This window comes from Eutrigla gurnardus (assembly GCF_963514095.1).
Source record: "Eutrigla gurnardus genome assembly, chromosome: 1".
Taxonomy (NCBI): domain Eukaryota; kingdom Metazoa; phylum Chordata; class Actinopteri; order Perciformes; family Triglidae; genus Eutrigla; species Eutrigla gurnardus.
In genome coordinates this window covers 17,482,669-17,499,548 of record NC_139915.1, presented here as the reverse complement: position 1 = coordinate 17,499,548, position 16,880 = coordinate 17,482,669, and positions in this window count along the sequence as shown.

Sequence of the window (16,880 nt, the reverse complement as noted above, 5' to 3'; positions counted from 1 at the left end):
ACTAGTAAAGTTAAGGGATTACAATTGCAAAGACAGTAATTAGATTACTGTTACTTTCCCGCATGCTGCGTTACTAAACCGTGATTTTGTTTTGTGAGACTGTCTCATGGCGTATGAACGGCGCGGCGTCAGTGGTAAACAACAGACGTGTAGATCAACAAGAGATGACTGAGTTTGACTCGGTAAAAGGTGACAAAAATCCCGGCCCGCGGGTCTTCAGCCCGGACCTGATGCAGTCCGACACGCCAGCGTTAATCGTCTGCCGGCGACGGACGTGGATCGGCACGGAGCACCCCCCCCGCTACCACACATGCGCACACGCACTTTTCTCCCACCACAGCCCGTTAAGATAAGCTAACTGGTTAACTCAGAAACAACAGAATTAAAGTGGCGCGCGCTAATCCAGCAGCTAACAGTCGGGACCCGGCGGAGACATGTTAGCACTACAGCACTACACTGGGGCTGAGGCCGAGTCAAAGTACTTTTATTCTGATTCGCCCATGTTGAGCTGCTGCTAACGTCTGCTCTGTGAACCCGCAGACACACACAGGCCAACATGCCAACAAAAAGTCGAAGAGTGGGCTTTCTTCCAACAATTCTCATTCTAAACATTAAATTATATTGACAAGACTGCAAACAAAAGCTTTACACTTACCGAAACCAACGTTAGAGCCAACTTTCCGTGAGAGCAATGGCGTTGACCGCTTGCTTGAGTTCACCTCCAGCGGCAGATGCACGCTAACCGGAAATGGACATGCGCAGTGGGGTGCGCAGCTCTGTTACTTAAGTCTCATACCACAAACCATGCTCCACACTCGGAAAAATCAAGTTCATATAAATTAATGAAACAAGTATGCAGGTAAAAAGTGCAGAAAACTCGGTGTAAGAAAGTAAACTTTAAAAACTAGTATGAATTAAGTTAAATGCACTATTTCATCTTTAGTCAGGACATTGTTTGCATTTACAGTGTAGGAATTAAGCTTCTCTGGGCTGCACAAACATACAGAGTGTGGACTGACTCCTTTTACTACCAAACATAAAACATGTTTCTGTCAACCAATCAGCTTGCAAGCAAGATGCATGGCTGAGATTAGCGTGGTGTGCGAGTCAGCTCCTCTGCAAACATCTGCAATTCATGGTTCTATCAGATTTCTTGATTTTAATCAGGAAACTTTTCTAACTTTAGACTATATTTAATCAGCTTTCCTTCTATTCTGGCCTAAAAAATGTAAGATTAAGGTATGCTGAATCTGAATTAGCCTTTAAAATAACGCTGTGTGAAGTTATACCATCACGTCTGTAGTTGTAGAATGGAGACCCCGAGGTTGACAAATACCTTATTCTCAGACAAACTCACAGGTCCTCAATGGTAGCTTCAGCCCTGAGCTGACAATGATAGATAAATGCAGTTAAAGGTAGCCCGTAGACTCTTTGACCACTAGCGTCATCACATAGCAATGTTGCAATTATATAAATGTGTAGAGCATTCAAGCCATAGAACACTAAGAAAGAAAAACGAATGCTTAAAAAAGACTGATTTTCTTGTTGAACCGGCATAGTATTGTGTTGGTAATTGAAAGAGCATTTACCTTAAAGGCAGAGTAGGTCATTTGGGGAAAAAACACCTCCGTTCAAAGCCACTCTCTGAGAACGCCAAACGAGTGCTTGACATCAGCAGAGTGTGCAATCAGGCAGTGAGTATTGACAGACAGGCAGGCCGTCCAATTATTTTCTCCGGACCTACTTTTTTGATTGGACAGGGTTTTTTATGTGAGAGCATGTCATTTATTCATATTCTATCCGTATGTTACAAGTACTTCAAGTAAAACAACAGAAAGAGTTTCTCAATAAAATGACCTACTCAACCTTTGAAGATAGGCCATGTCTACCATGAAAGGGGGACTATAGATGTGTTCCCCACGGAACCTAATTTTCGGGAAGAGTAAGGGTTTTGGAGAGCACAAGACTCAACTTTGTGCATCACAGAACCAGAGGTCCCAAATATCTCAGTCAACTTTAACAGATTTACTGAATGTGAGTCTGATTTACTGCTGTCATCCAAACCAGCTGGCATTGTAGTTCTAATTCTGTATCTGAAGAAGGGCTCCTGATAGGAACAGGTCTATGTGTGGTCAGATCAATACACTCTTATGAGACTAATATTGCTTAACTGTGAAAATTGAGTAATATTACGAGATCTGCTATAGGAAAGCTCTATTGATTGTGTGGTCAATATGAAAGAGCAAATATAAAGGGCTGTACACGAAGCTTGTCAATGATGGACTATCCTGTTTTTAACCAACCATTTAAAAGGAGAGGAAATCCAATAGCAATCTTAGGCTTGTATCAATTTCCAGCAGTTGATGTGCTTTTGTTGTTTAAAAACGTGCCTTTACCTAAGTATTAGGTTTCCGGCTCACTTTAAGTAAAAATACAACCATGGGCATCTATCTTTCTTTTTATTTGATATGAATTCAACTAAAATGTATGCTATGTGGTGTAAGAGCCACATCAGATGTTGGTATCACTCCAACCTTAAACCTCTTTGTGACACCGCATTGGTTGCTATCAGTGTTGAAGTTTTGGCCTATTCTTAACTTAAAAGCACATTTCAATCCCTCCACAAGAAGTTCTCACAATGTCTCACTGATTGACAGACCCCAGCACAGAGGCAGTATAGTAAGTATATGCCTAGGCAGGAGCACTAAGAGTGGAAGGGCCACTTTAGTTTATATAGTGTCCTACTTGTAGTAATTGTACATAAATGAGGGATTTTAGTATGGCTTGGTAACTCTGGTGGTCAGAAGGGGGGGAAGGAATTGTTGAATTGAAAAATGATTCAGAAGGGAGTAATCTGGGTGTGGTTTTATTGACCAAAAATCACAGTGAAACATTAGAAAATAAAAGTCCCAGGAAAATTCCTGAAAAATTTAAGGGAAATAACACAACAAGACCCCCTACAGTCAGTGCCTTCATGTAGCCCTCTGGGGACCCCGAAACATGCATTATCCCAACAGGAACATAGCAAACATTTACATTTAACAACAATATTTAAAGGTGAGCAACTATTAATACACTCTTCCCTTTAGGATTAATGTTATGCTCCCCGCTCCTTAAATAGCCTACAGTAGGATCACAGCAGTTCAGCCAGGCCTTTGCAGAATCCATCACCGGTGATGGCAACATTGCATGCTGGTTAGATTTGTGTCCAACTTGAATGAGCAGTCCGTGCCTATACTTGAAACCAACCAGCTTATCATTGTCAGTGGCTGACGTCATTAACACGTGGGCAACAATGTTGTCGAGAGAGACAAAGAGAGCGATGGGGGTGGGGGGGAGAGAGAGAGAGAGAGAGAGTTACAAACTATTCTGCAGTTCAGCTTTAAAAGGATTTAACTATTTCTGTGACTTCCTATGAAGTCTTCACCACAGTTTTTGTATCCGCCTCCTCCTGCTGATGCCTAAAAGAAGCTTAATATCTGGTCACACAAAAGAAGAGGAGGGACCTATCTGGGCATCTGAAAAGGTCTAGAGGGAACCTTTTCACAATAGGTTATAGCATACAATCACCTGGATACCGAAACAGACATAATATGACACACAAGCATGCTCACAATAACAATGCTTACATGCACTTTTTTAGGAGGGGCAATGTTTAGCATGTTCATATGTTGCTGATATGTTAGCAGTAAACACAAAGAACAGTTGAGGATGATGGGAATATCATTTCAAGTATTGAATAAATAAAAATGTTGATCAGATGACAGCATTATATGAAAAGACAGGATCATCACAGTTCATCCTGCAGGGCTTGAATGTCATGGCAAGAGTCCAGTATTTGTCAGGATATTTGCCTCAACATCCCAACATCAGATGGAATCAAAATTGGTGAAATTCATCGAGCACCTCTGGATGATACCATGAACTCAGACAGGACGGCGTTTGGTTTCCTGGTGTTTCTGGGACTTCAATGTGTACAAAGCAACGACAGTGGTGATTAAAGCCATGATGGATGAAACCTTGTTTCAAAGTGTATGTCAACAAGGGGTGTGAGGAGACGAGGGACATGTCTTTTTTAGGATTGATTTTGATGTTTTTGTTGGTTGCTTTTAAGGTTTTAAATGGACTGGCACCACTTTTTATATAGCAGCCCTATTACATCGCTATACTCCAGTTAGAACACTGAGGTTGACCAATCAGATGCTCCTGGATGTACCCAGCATCAGGCACAAAAACATAGGTGACTGAGCCTTTGTGGTAAGTGCCCCTATTTTCTACAACAGTCAACTGATTCAGATAAGGAACCTGCTGCTGAAGGCCCACCTCTTGATTGATTTTAGCCTGATTACATCTTCTGTGCACTACATTTCTTTTATTCCTTATATGCACATTAGTTGTTTGCTTTGTATTCATTTGCATCTTCAGCACTGTGGTTGTTTTTAAATGTGCTATACAAATAGTTTGATTTGACTGACAGTGACCACTCAGTGTGACATGTGCATCTTCAGAAGTCACATGTTTGTCTCCTTCAGAAAGTTATGGACACCTGTGTTGTAGGCCGGCTGACATCTTTCCTACCAGAATCTTCTGGTGTCTGTGCACCAGTTTATAGTCACAGCCATGCTGATTCACTGTCAGCCCTCGAGTGAAGCTCACATATGTGAGGGCCCTTGTGTTGTATTTACTGCCACAGAAGAGAAATAAATCTGGTGTTGGTGGATGCCGTCTCTGCACCAGCAGCTTCTCTGGAAGCTTGTTAATGTTACCAGCGTGTTTAACAATGTGTCCTACTGCAACAAGCCAGGCTTAATTAGCTTAGAACCAAAGGTCTCCAAACATGGCTGACTTTCTGGCTTGCTGACTTTCAGCGACTAAAAAGATACAACACAACACGCAGGCTATAAAGGTACACAGCCATATCCATGCTTTTCATGCCGTGGTAGCTGTGCTTTCTGCTCAGTAAATTACTTGAACTTCGGGGACATGCTGCTGGAATTGTTAATGAAAAAACATGCAGAAACAAAGCCACATAAGTACTTCTGTTGTGAACCTGTCAATCGGCTGGGAAGGTTTCTGTGTTTTTCTCTCTCAAAATGACAGCAGCGTCCAGTCACCTGTGAATCCGACAGTCCATTTACACATAGAGTGGCTGATTTCATGCTGCCCTGGCCCCCGTGGTACACGGGCATGTTTAGATGCTCTCAAGGGTTAGATGATGTGTTTCCCGGCATACGAGGGCTTGGAAATGACTGCTGCTGTGGCTTTAAAAATATATATGGATAACCTTTGACCTATCGCTGTGTCTCACTGTTTTTCCCCCCCAATCCATTGTATAATGCTTCCATGTCTTATTTTGACATGTTAAAATGTTCTTGCAATAGCTGCTCAAAGACAAGTTCTGGTAGCAATAACCATATTTATTTTGTCGAGGTTCAACCTCAAGATCTGAGTTGTCCTTGAATGCTGACTCTTGTGGAGGCAACCTTTTGCTTTTCAATCTTCCTTCTGAGCAACAGAGCTTTTCTCATGCTGCCCAGCCACAGCCAGCCAGTGGGTGAGCCACAGTGAAATAACTGCAAGCCGCCATCTTACAAAAGTTTACAATCAGTAACTTGTGCAGGCTTACTGTACAGTACATGATCAAAACTACATTTATAATTTATTCATGTATGCCTCATTATAGTTTGGCTAAAAACTGCTGGGTAAAATTTTGTGTATTTAAAAGAATTGCAGGGTATGCATTAGGGCGGGGGCTTCCTGCTGATTGACAGGTCGCTACTAATACTAATGTTACTTTAACAGCCGTAAAGTTGACCTGGAATTATGAAGTTAACTTAGTTAACAGCTTCACACCGATGGATCCAGACCCAGTAAGGTTGCTGCTTGTGTTCTTCAGATCCAACCATCATTTCTCCACAGTCCAAATACTTCCTTCACTGGTTGCAAAAATGACCAAACCTTGAGGCTTCCAAAACTGCATCCACAAACCAATGGGTGATGTCAAGATGACTATGTCCACTTATTATACAAAGTCTATGGTCAAACTATGCTCTACATGGTCATAGTTATTGGAGATCTATGGAGGAAGGGTGTGGTTAGGGTAGCTTTGGCTAAGTGGGTAGAGTCCTTTTAATCACAAGATTGGTAGTTTAATCCCTGACTGTTGAGCAAGACACTGAAGCCCAAGTTGCTCCCTGGGCTGTTTAGCATCTAACTGCTCCTAAATGCTTATGATGTCTGATGTCATATTTCATGTATGTACCAGAATTAAGTTCAAAGAAGTCAGGTTACACAGTATAAAGAGTGACAAATTCCGCTTGAGGTGGGGGAGATGGATGGGTCAAACTTTAACCCAGGAGACCGGTGTCTGCATCAACTGCGAGACCAAAAGCCAGCATTGACTAATTTCAAGTTGCATAATGTTAATATATCACTTACGTAACGTAGCCTACTGAACTACATAACAAACCTACTTATTCATAATTCAAACTACATTATTATTATTTTGCCACAATATTTTATTGGTATTTTAACATTGTGAAATACAGTCATTGACATCCAAATAATATAACGCACAGTATACAGTTGCTGTATTAAGCTAGACATGAAAAACAAAACAGATAAACAAACAAATCTCTCTTTTTTAACATGGTATTTAAAACCAATTATAATTTCGATTTATACACAGATTACATCATGTAGTTACTTCCTTTTTCCTTTTTTTCCCTCTCTTTTTTTAAGTACATGCACGAAAACGTTTTACAAGCTCAGTGGAATAATGTACCCCTACATTTTGTACATTTTGTGCATACATTTGGTATGTTTTTATTGTATTTATTTAGTTCCACCGGTGTCGCATATATCCGCATTAACCATTTGTCCTGGATTAATTTAAGGCGTGTATTTATAGATTTAGCAAACTACATTGTTTCTGTAAAACTAACCATGTAGTTTTCTTACCTAAAATGACACATGGGAAAACTGACATGCCAACCTAGGAGGCTAGGGATTACCTACAGGTAAATTTGACACGCAGGGCCACTGACTAAGCTGCCGTATTTGATCACTTTAATTAGAGGTGAAACCAAATGTAAGCATGCCCAAAATGTCAGCAGTAATCCCCCCGTTGCACAGGCTAAATAAATGTTTCTGTCCTGTCTGACCACTGAGCCTGTCTGACCACTGAGTGTAGTGTCAGTCATTTCATTCAAGCTTCACAATCACTGAGTCATTCAAATCTAACTGTATCACAATTGGATTTAAATGGTCACCTCCTGTACATAAGTGACTCTAATAGAAATGTATGTTGGGCCGATCACCTCTGTAATCCTCTTGGCTCGAACTGCTAGATAACCAATAAGGGGATGCTGACACATTGGATACATTTTTTGCCTGTCTGATTGATTCTAATAGGTATGAAGAATCTTGAGCAGTTCCCATTTTATTTACCATCGATGACAGGATCATTAGTGTTTGCTTGTCTTCTTTTGATGGCCTGAACATCACTTATGAGATAATATATCTGTAACCTAGAATATCACAATGCCAGCTGACACACAAGTGACAGACAGTTGATTGCATGGTTTCCTAGCAACAGTAAGTCATCTATCATTACGCTGAACACGTCAGTTGGGTCGGGATCCAAAAGCAATGCAGTACCCATTATTTTACACCCTCCTTTTTCCGACTTCTGATTGGTCACTGGCTACCCATATGTTTATAGATGGATAAATTTATAATTTATCCAACACAAGTTATTCAACTAACTTCTGAAATTGATGAAAAATGAAAACCTAATAAATCGTTTTGGAATTTGTCATCATCTCCTGCCTGATGTGGCCATAGCTACATGAGATATTTTGCAGTTGTCCTGTGAATACCATGTATCTCCAAAACATCTAGTTTTAATGAGCAAGGAAAACTGTTGTGCTTTGTAATGTATTTCTCTCTGCCATTCAGTTGATACGTGTGTGTATGTGCGCACGTGTGTTCAGTCTGAAAACAAAATGTACCAAGACATAAAAATAAAATGCAAAAAGGCTTTATATGACAAACTGATGTATTCGGAAAAAAAGGTCACAGTGAAACCAGAGGCTGTTTTGAAATAATATTCAGGGTCACGATCTGAAGTCACCCCTTTTGATTATGAGTATCGATCATTTCTAGAAACCTCTATATGTGCTTATGGCAATCTCTGTGAAAGAAAGGTCTGCTGTCTAGTTTCTTATTTCTTCCCGGGATAAAACTGACCCAATTTCACGATGTAATAATACCTCAATTACCTTACAAAAGTGAGCTAAGACACCAGCGCAACCAAGCTATTAGTGGTAGTAACAACATCACAGAGTGTCATCTTTTACTCAGCTATTTATTCTGCAGTCAGTTTCTGCCTACTTTTCTGATGATAAAACATGTTTTCATTCGGATGAAGGAGGACCAACGTTTCTGAAGCCTACACTGACATTCCTTGTTCACAGTGTGTGTGACAGCAATCACGAGTTGTCGGATTATAAACTATCTGAGGACTTTTAGAATTAGGGATCTACTGTACCACTTGCTATACATGACATAATACATACTTTACAAAGATTGCAGGCTCTAATGTAGTCATGATGGGAATATTGAGCTTCCTGGCACTGGAACTGGAGTGTGTAGACGTGTCCATGTGCTGTCAGTGATACCACTCAGTGTCAGAGATAAAAACCCTAATCGGACCATAATTAGACACGGCCCTTTCATTGAAGCCATAGGAAAGAAGCATTGCCAGCTAATGTCAATAATTGTGTCACAGCTTCCAAGGTTCTGTCTTGCCAAATTACATAACATTAATAATGTCTAATTACGGAGAAAAGATTGAAGTGTCACTGTGCCGAAAGAAGAAATTAAATGCTTCACAGCGAGAGGGGATGTAATCCTGGGACACGCTCTCAATGAGGGATGGCTTCATCTGGCTTCACTCGCCTGCATTACGGAGATTTGTTAAGTCACTCCTGAGATGTGCGCGGCAACTCAGCTGTTGGATTTCCTGATTGTTTGCTTGACTGATACTGTTACACTGGTCGTTGTAGTTTGGCACAAAATTCACATTAGGCACAGGCTTTATTAATGAGCACCACCAGGTATTTCTGCCCAAGAGATAAGTTGATGATCCACTTCGATGATTTTTAATTAATGTTAACAACACCTTGCAGTACTTAACATAAATTGTAAATTTCAAAATATAGCTGGCAAAAGTGTTTGATGTGCTGAGAATGAGCACATCAATGATGCCATGGGGAAGTGGTCCCCAACCTTTTTTACGCCATGGACCGGTACCATGTCAGATGGACCGGAATCATGTCAGGCAACATTTAGCAGACCAGTGTGAGGGAAACAACGAAAATTATTAATTAAATATATATGTCATAAAGAAAACAGGAGTGATATGTGGAACTCAATTTATTGCGAACAAAAACAAGTTGTAAACAAGTTAATACTTGTGATGTATTTAATTAAGAGCTACAAATCTTTGCAGGATACGAACAAAGAGGCAGGCTTCAGGTTTTACGCACCACATATCTGGAACAAACTTTCAGAAAGCTGCAGGTCTGCTACAAATCTCAGCTCTTTAGTAAACAATACTATCTATGAACTTCTTATACTGCACTGTAATTTCTATTCCATGACATTCTTGATTTTATTTTCACTTTGAATTGCCATGTTGTTGAAAGGTGCTATACAAATAAAATTGCCTTGCCTTGCCTAAAGTGAGGGAAACAATTCTACTATCTCTGCAAATCCTACAAAATAAAATGCATAAAAATAACACTTTTTTTTACTTCCTAATGTTTTCTGGGGGAAGATTGCTAGAGAGCTGAAAGATTCCTACTTACTGTTAGTAATTTCTGGTAAATACCAAAATTATAAAACCATTACACTTACACTAGATTCTCTTGATTCTTGGGACCCTGACACCTTCTGGAGCCATGTGCAGCTGCACCAGTTGCAGCTGCAATACCTTTGGAGCCAATCAATGGCAATTCAAAATTTGAACAAATTACACTATTTTCAGTCACAACTCTTGCTGAATAAATCCAGACTTTTTTGGAGTTAAGTGGTTGCTCGAACATCTGGGTTGCCACCACAAAGCCTCTGCAGCGCTAACTAAAGGGCTGCCTGAAGTCCTATACACAGGTCCCTATATGGTTTCTTGCTAGCCTAATTACTTGCAGTGGGTAAAGGCTGTGACCTCATCATTATCATTAAGGTGGAGAAATCGGTGCACAATCTGGTCTAGTACATGCAAGGGCAGCATTACCCAAGAATATACAAGAATCGCAAAGGTCAAGGCAGAAGCAAAAAACATATAATGTATGAACCATACCAAAAAGCCTTTAAATTAGGTAATGTAAAAAAAAGAAGCTTCAAGGGTATAATATTGATGTATCTTTTGTTGTCTTCTTCATTCGTAGAAGCAGCTATTCATACACACACGTCTGTTGTTTTCCAGTTATCCATCTCTCATTTTCTGTTCTTGACAATGCTATCAAAGGTATAATTCAAAGCCCCTATGCGGTGAAAGTACACCTGCTCCCTGAGAAAGTGCAGAACAACAGCCTCCTCGGAGAGCCGTGCCGCCACAGAGAAAGCTCCAGAGAGGGCCAACACTGATAAATCTCACACATTTCCTCTGTGATGTGAGAGAGACCTGAAGAGGAAGGCACTTCATCACCGGGAAAGGCTTTCTCCGATCTGCCTTCAGCACTTTTGTCCTTAATACGGAAGAGGAAATGGCACTAATAATGTTTCCGGGCATGTTTGGTTTTGAAGAAATGGTTTCATATATCAGTTTCATGGGAGATGGGGGAACGGAGCTGCTGATGTGGATGCTTGGTTACAGCAGGACGTGCTATGGTGAAGAATTTCACCTTTTCGATAGGGTTTTTGAATTATGCTTCCCAACCTTTTTTATTACACAATACAATATGAAATTTCACTTGTCTGATTTGTTTGCTTTTTTATGTCTTTTATTTGTGACAATATCATAAAACACTTCAGAGCAATGGGACTTTGAGAGGATTGGCAATATTTGTGCTGACATGTCTGCTCCGAAATAGCTATTTTCAAACATCATGTGCCACGCACTTATTTGGCTAGTGCTCATGTTAACTTTTATTGCGGTTTATTTTTTCTGAGAGTGAAATGGCACTCCAGTAAGCCTCTCCTGTACACATATAAGAATTCATCAAAATGTATGCGGCGTGATCTTGCTCATTATGTGACTTTGCTGTGGTGCAGAAACTCCAGGAGGAGAAGTCTTTGTCAGGAGTTTTGTTTCTCATTACCCAGAGGGCTTCAACGCTCCATATTTCTTCTGCAGCAACTCCCCAGGTTATACCAGTGTTATCTCTTTATTCCCTTCCCCTTCCTCCCACCTAAAAGACACCGTTGGCATTGATTAAGGTGCGCTAAGAACTTGCTTATGTGTTTAAATTATCTGTGCCTAATGCTTGGGGCAAGCGTTTGCAGCGGTGCCCTGGGATGGCATTATTCCTGTGATGGAAATTCTTTGAGGATCACAGCTTTGCATCCTATTTGGTTGCATAGCCGTGAGAAATGCCACAGGGCTTGAAGGCCATTATAAATCCATTGATTAATTCCTAAGCTCTGATAGATTGAGTAGAGTTAAAGGAGATGAACAGCAACAAAAGAACTTGTGAAAACATGGCTCACATTGTTCAGACCCACAAGCCTTTACGCTCTAATTATAGTGCAGTCTCTGTTGCATTTAAAAGAGCCCTAAACAATAACAGAACATAAGAATTGCATAGTTTCATATAAACAGGCTATGTCGGGGAACAGAAGAACTACCTCCCCTGTGGCATTTTACATTTCTGTGTCTGTGTTTTTTTGTTTTTTTTTACTCAGTCCGTCTTGCGAGAGTATTTGTTGTATAGATTTTAGTAAAGCTCATGTTTTTGGCTTCTTTTTGGAGATCTGCTCAATCTGAAATGTTGGTTCTAGTTATTGAATGGAAAGTGCGATACTGACCTTTACTGTGCTCAATTGAAAAGGCAGCAGCAATGTTTGACGATTGCTGAATACAAGACTGGCAAACAGGCAAAAGAGTGCAAACTCACAACATGGGTCTTATTGTTATAGATACATGTGCAGTGCTTTATGAGGACTTGTAGTTTCAGAACTCAAGGTATTTATTTGCCAGGTTAACCCCTTTAAACTAGAGTTTAAGTTGAGCGTATCTGGCTTCCGTACCATGACGTATGTCTGAGTGAAACAGGAAAGACAGGACACAATGCTGGGAAGAATTTGGTCATTCAAAAGTAAAGCTCACGGGCGCATGGCATCTGTCCCACTTCCCATTTGTCCAACTTCCCATTTGTCCGACTTTCCATTTCTCCGACCATACATTTCTTAATTTTTGCGTCCATTAGTCCGACTCTCTATTTCTCCGACGACCCAAAATTTCGACTTCCCATTTCTCCTACCATACATTTCTATATTTTTTTGTCCATTAGTCCGACCTCCCATTTCCCCGACCTAAGTATGCCCGGTGTTACGACTCCCAGTAATTACGACAGTGTATTAGACCGACTAATCCGGCCCAGAAGCAGGATAGACTGAGATATCAACTTAATCTCCTGTATTTTGACGGCGCCACAGTGTAGTCAAAAGTGCGTGGGTCCTGCTCCTGTTCCTTTTATTTTTTAAGACATGTGCACAGATGTGATACAGTCAGTGAAAGCTTAATTAATAAACACAAAGTCTCGGCATCTGAAGGAGGAGATGCCTTGAACGGGAAGCAGACCGTGGTGGATTTCAATCACACACGCCAACCCCAAATGTTGCAATTTTAGAACATTTTATCCAGGAAAAAAAAGACTTACAAACACGGACCAAAACGGCTCCATAATACGCACAAAAATCCAAAAGAAACTAAAGTTAAAAAATATAAAATAATAATCTCTGCATGACATTTTGTTCAGTGAAATCCACAGACAAGACGGCTTCAGAAGTGGGGCGTCAGTTTATTTCGAAAAGTGCTGGGGACAATAACCCCAGGTGCTGTTTTGAGGGGTGCTGGGTAGGCTTTTCCGTTAGTTTTGACTTTTGTTAACACTAGAGGTGACCCCGAATAGTCGTTGATTGGATTCGGAGGAGTTTCATTCACTGTTCATCAAATCATCGCAAAATATGGTTATGAAAAACAGACCGTACCGTTCTGATTCCATAGGGGTACTCACTGCTGCTACATATAATGGCCGCGTTTCCCAGATTCGATCATTCTTAAGGACTTAAGAAGGCTCTTAAGAAGGGTTCGGCTAAGAAGGAGCGCTAAGATACGGGTGTTTCCCAGACGCGTTCTTAACTGCCTTCTTAGGAGAACCTTAAGATCAAGCCAAAGAAGCTTCTTAAGAAGCTCTTAGTGGGAGCTGTCCACCGCGGTGGTGCTGAAACTGAATCAATCGATGCCAGGCTAATCGATCACCCACCTCTTTATCAGCGCATAAGTCACACACAGCGCCCCGTGGTTCCCCCGACACAGGTGCAATTAGGCTACACATGTATCGGGTGCGGGTGTGTGTGTGTGTGGGGGGGGGGGGGGGGGTTGTGTGTGTGCCAACAGGTGTATCCAAGTAGTAATCAAGCCCATTAGCGCATATATACCCCCGTGGATATAGGCACACATGTGAGAATGGAAGAAAGCAGCAGCAGGCGAACCATGTGGGCACCGGCGTTCACCGCGGAGGAGATGGGCGTAGTGCTTCCTACCGATCCAGCATGGATCCACCAGGGAGGGATTGTGGATTGGAACGAGGGTGCCATCCACCACACCGATCACCCAGGGGATCCCAGCCACTGCGTGGAACCCTTGGTGGACCTGGCGGACCTCGTCTCGTGTGGTGGGCATCTTTATGTGGGTCCGGGCATGACGCAGGAGAATGCCTTGCTGAGGCCGGTGCCGTCCCCCACCACCTCCAGGAAGCTCCCCACTGCGTAAAAACGCAGCGCAGCCAGGAGCTGCACCTCAGGGCTGAGGGCAAAGTTGCAGCGGGTTGCTCTCTGGATGTGTGGAGACACCAAAGTGATCAGCCGTTGGATCTCCGCACGGGGCAGCCGGTACTTTGTCTGAACAGCCCGGTCTGACAGCACGTCCAGTGGCGAGAAGTGCTGACGCACGTAAGCATTTATATAAACTGTCTGGCTTCGCGCACGGCGACGCTGTTGGTTCGCAGCGAGAATGTGCTGTATTGCAGCCATGGTTTGGACTTTGGCAACGCCTTTATATAGAGTAGCAGGTTGAGCCTCTCTGGATGAGGTTCAGCTGAGTTCAATTACATCTGTTTCCTTGATATCTGTGAAATGCCACAGGGTTGTTGATGTGTTTTTATGTGTAGTACTCTAAACTCATATATGCAGATGTTTTTTTTTTAGCGCATTACAACATTGAGCATTGTTTGTTTATTATTTCGAAAAGTGGAGAATATAAATTTCCCTGACGCGGCTTGATCACTGAGCATTTTGTCGCTAAGAAGGCTGTTAAGAGTGGGTCAGCTCGATCTTACGTTTCCTTCTTAGTGAAAGATCTTCTTAGGCTAAGAGCGACTCTGGGAAACACATCCTTCTTTCACAGCGTTCTTAAGAGCGCTCCAAAGACGATCTTAGCACTTAAGAGCTTCTTAACGAATCTGGGAAACGCGGCCCTGGGAAACGCGGCCACTGTTGTTTATGGATTTTGGATTATTCAGTTCGTTAATTTGATGTCTTTTTCGTTATTTTTGAAATGTATTACTATTATGTAATCAAGTGTGTCTGTGTTTTCACCTGCTTTGGTAAATTAAACCGTTAAAAGAACCACACAGTCGCTTTTTTGTGTCTTGGAGGTGCGTTCAAACGCCACAGGCTGCATTGTCGGCATGATGCCTTGACAGATTCACTTATTTACTTAAGGACGATAAGTTTTCTTGCTTTTGCTAATTTTTAATTCCTGTTTTTCGTTTGGCTTTTAAATTTACAGTTTAATAAGTTGCATTGACTGTCAAGTTCAATCAGAGGACAGATGATCTGATAATATAAGATCCTGAGAGAAGAGCCTCCACTCCGCTGCAATTGGTTGTGACTTGAACCTGAGCATGAATTAAAGTTTTCTCAACTTTACTTTTACCTCTTAATTGTACATGCAGCACACACGAATATTTTTTAATGTAAGCATTTATTATTGAATTGTAGAATATTGTAGACTACAGTTCAAAAGTCCCGACCTAAATGAATAACGGTCGTATTAATTAATTATTTATAGGAGAACGCCTGGCCCCGGGCGCTGCTGCTTCAGTTTCAGTTTCAGCACCACCGCGGTGGACAGCTCCCACTAAGAGCTTCTTAAGAAGCTTCTTTGGCTTGATCTTAAGGTTCTCCTAAGAAGGCAGTTAAGAAACCGTCTGGGAAACACCCGTATCTTAGCGCTCCTTCTTAGCCGAACTATTCTTAAGAGCCTTCTTAAGTCCTTAAGAACGATCGAATCTGGGGAACGCGGCCAGTGATGGTCAAAAAGAGGCCAACATTTAAACCATGACTGTGAATCTCCTTCGCCTCGAGCCTTTCCAAACTGACCCAGAGCTGGTTCGGTCCAAAGTCGGAATTCTGGATGGTCGGATTTAGCCTGGTCGGAATACAGAGATTATTTTGGTCGGAGCGATGGGCAGTCGGGCCAATGGGGCTAGAAAAGTCGGATTAATGGGTAGTCGGAGAGATGGGCGGTCGGACTTTTGGGCCGTCGGACTGACGTATGCTCCCCAAAGCTCACAACCTTTAGTTCTTTGGAGAGCTAAGTTGTGATTGATGTAATGGTATCTTTAGTTGGTACTAGCTGTTGTAACCATGCATCATATTTTGTTTTGAAGGAAGAAACAGATAAAGGATTTTTTTTTTTGTAATTTGTTGGTATATATTGGTAAGTAGGTGCACAATGTGGGGATTTGATGAAAACATTTTTATGTAAACGAATATTTAAAAAAACAAATGGCCACAGAGCTTTTTGGTACCAGTCCCAAGTGCTAAGTGACAAAAGGAGGAGCAAGACCAGAGTGAACGTCAGCGTTTGACTGGCAGACTGAAAAGCCCTGCTGAAGTGGCCACTTTTCTTCTTGAATGCAATCGGGGGGGGCGGATGTGACATCTAATACCAGGATGTTATCAATGTTGTCAATAGCACCTTTAAAGTCCCATCAGTAGAAATCAGTCTATTTAATTACCCAACTCTCACAATGTTAATAATGTCTAGGTATGACCATTGAGGCATTTCACCATAACTCCCTATGCAGTAAGCGTAAATGTAATCATACACATAGACTCACATGTACAAACCAAACAGATTTTGTAGTCGACTTCATCAGAGGCACCTTTCCTGGTCATGATGGGGTCTATGTAATCTAAAACCATACAAAACCATACACTTATTACTAAGTTTCAAGAGATAACATTGAGTGCCTGCTAGCCTAGCAGCCAACAGCTAAAAGCTGAGCAACTTTGAGACGATTCTGTGCACACACAAACGCAGGTTTCTCCAACCTGCCAGCCACAGGGGTCGACAATATAAATGGCCCAGTGGCCCGGACGTACTTTTAAAACTGTCCGGTCTCACAAAGGAACACGTGACAATCTGGTCAATTTTCAAAATAAAAGCTATTTTCAAAATAAAATACTGCGATTGACAAATGCGATCATATTTGTGTATTTAAACAGAGTAGAGAGATGCAAACAAACAAACAAACAAAATGAAAAAAAATTGCTCTGATTGAACACGCTTGTCGAATGCGCTTGTCGACCGTCGCGGAGAAATACACATCTGGGGCCTCATTTATAAAACTGTGTGTAGGATCCTT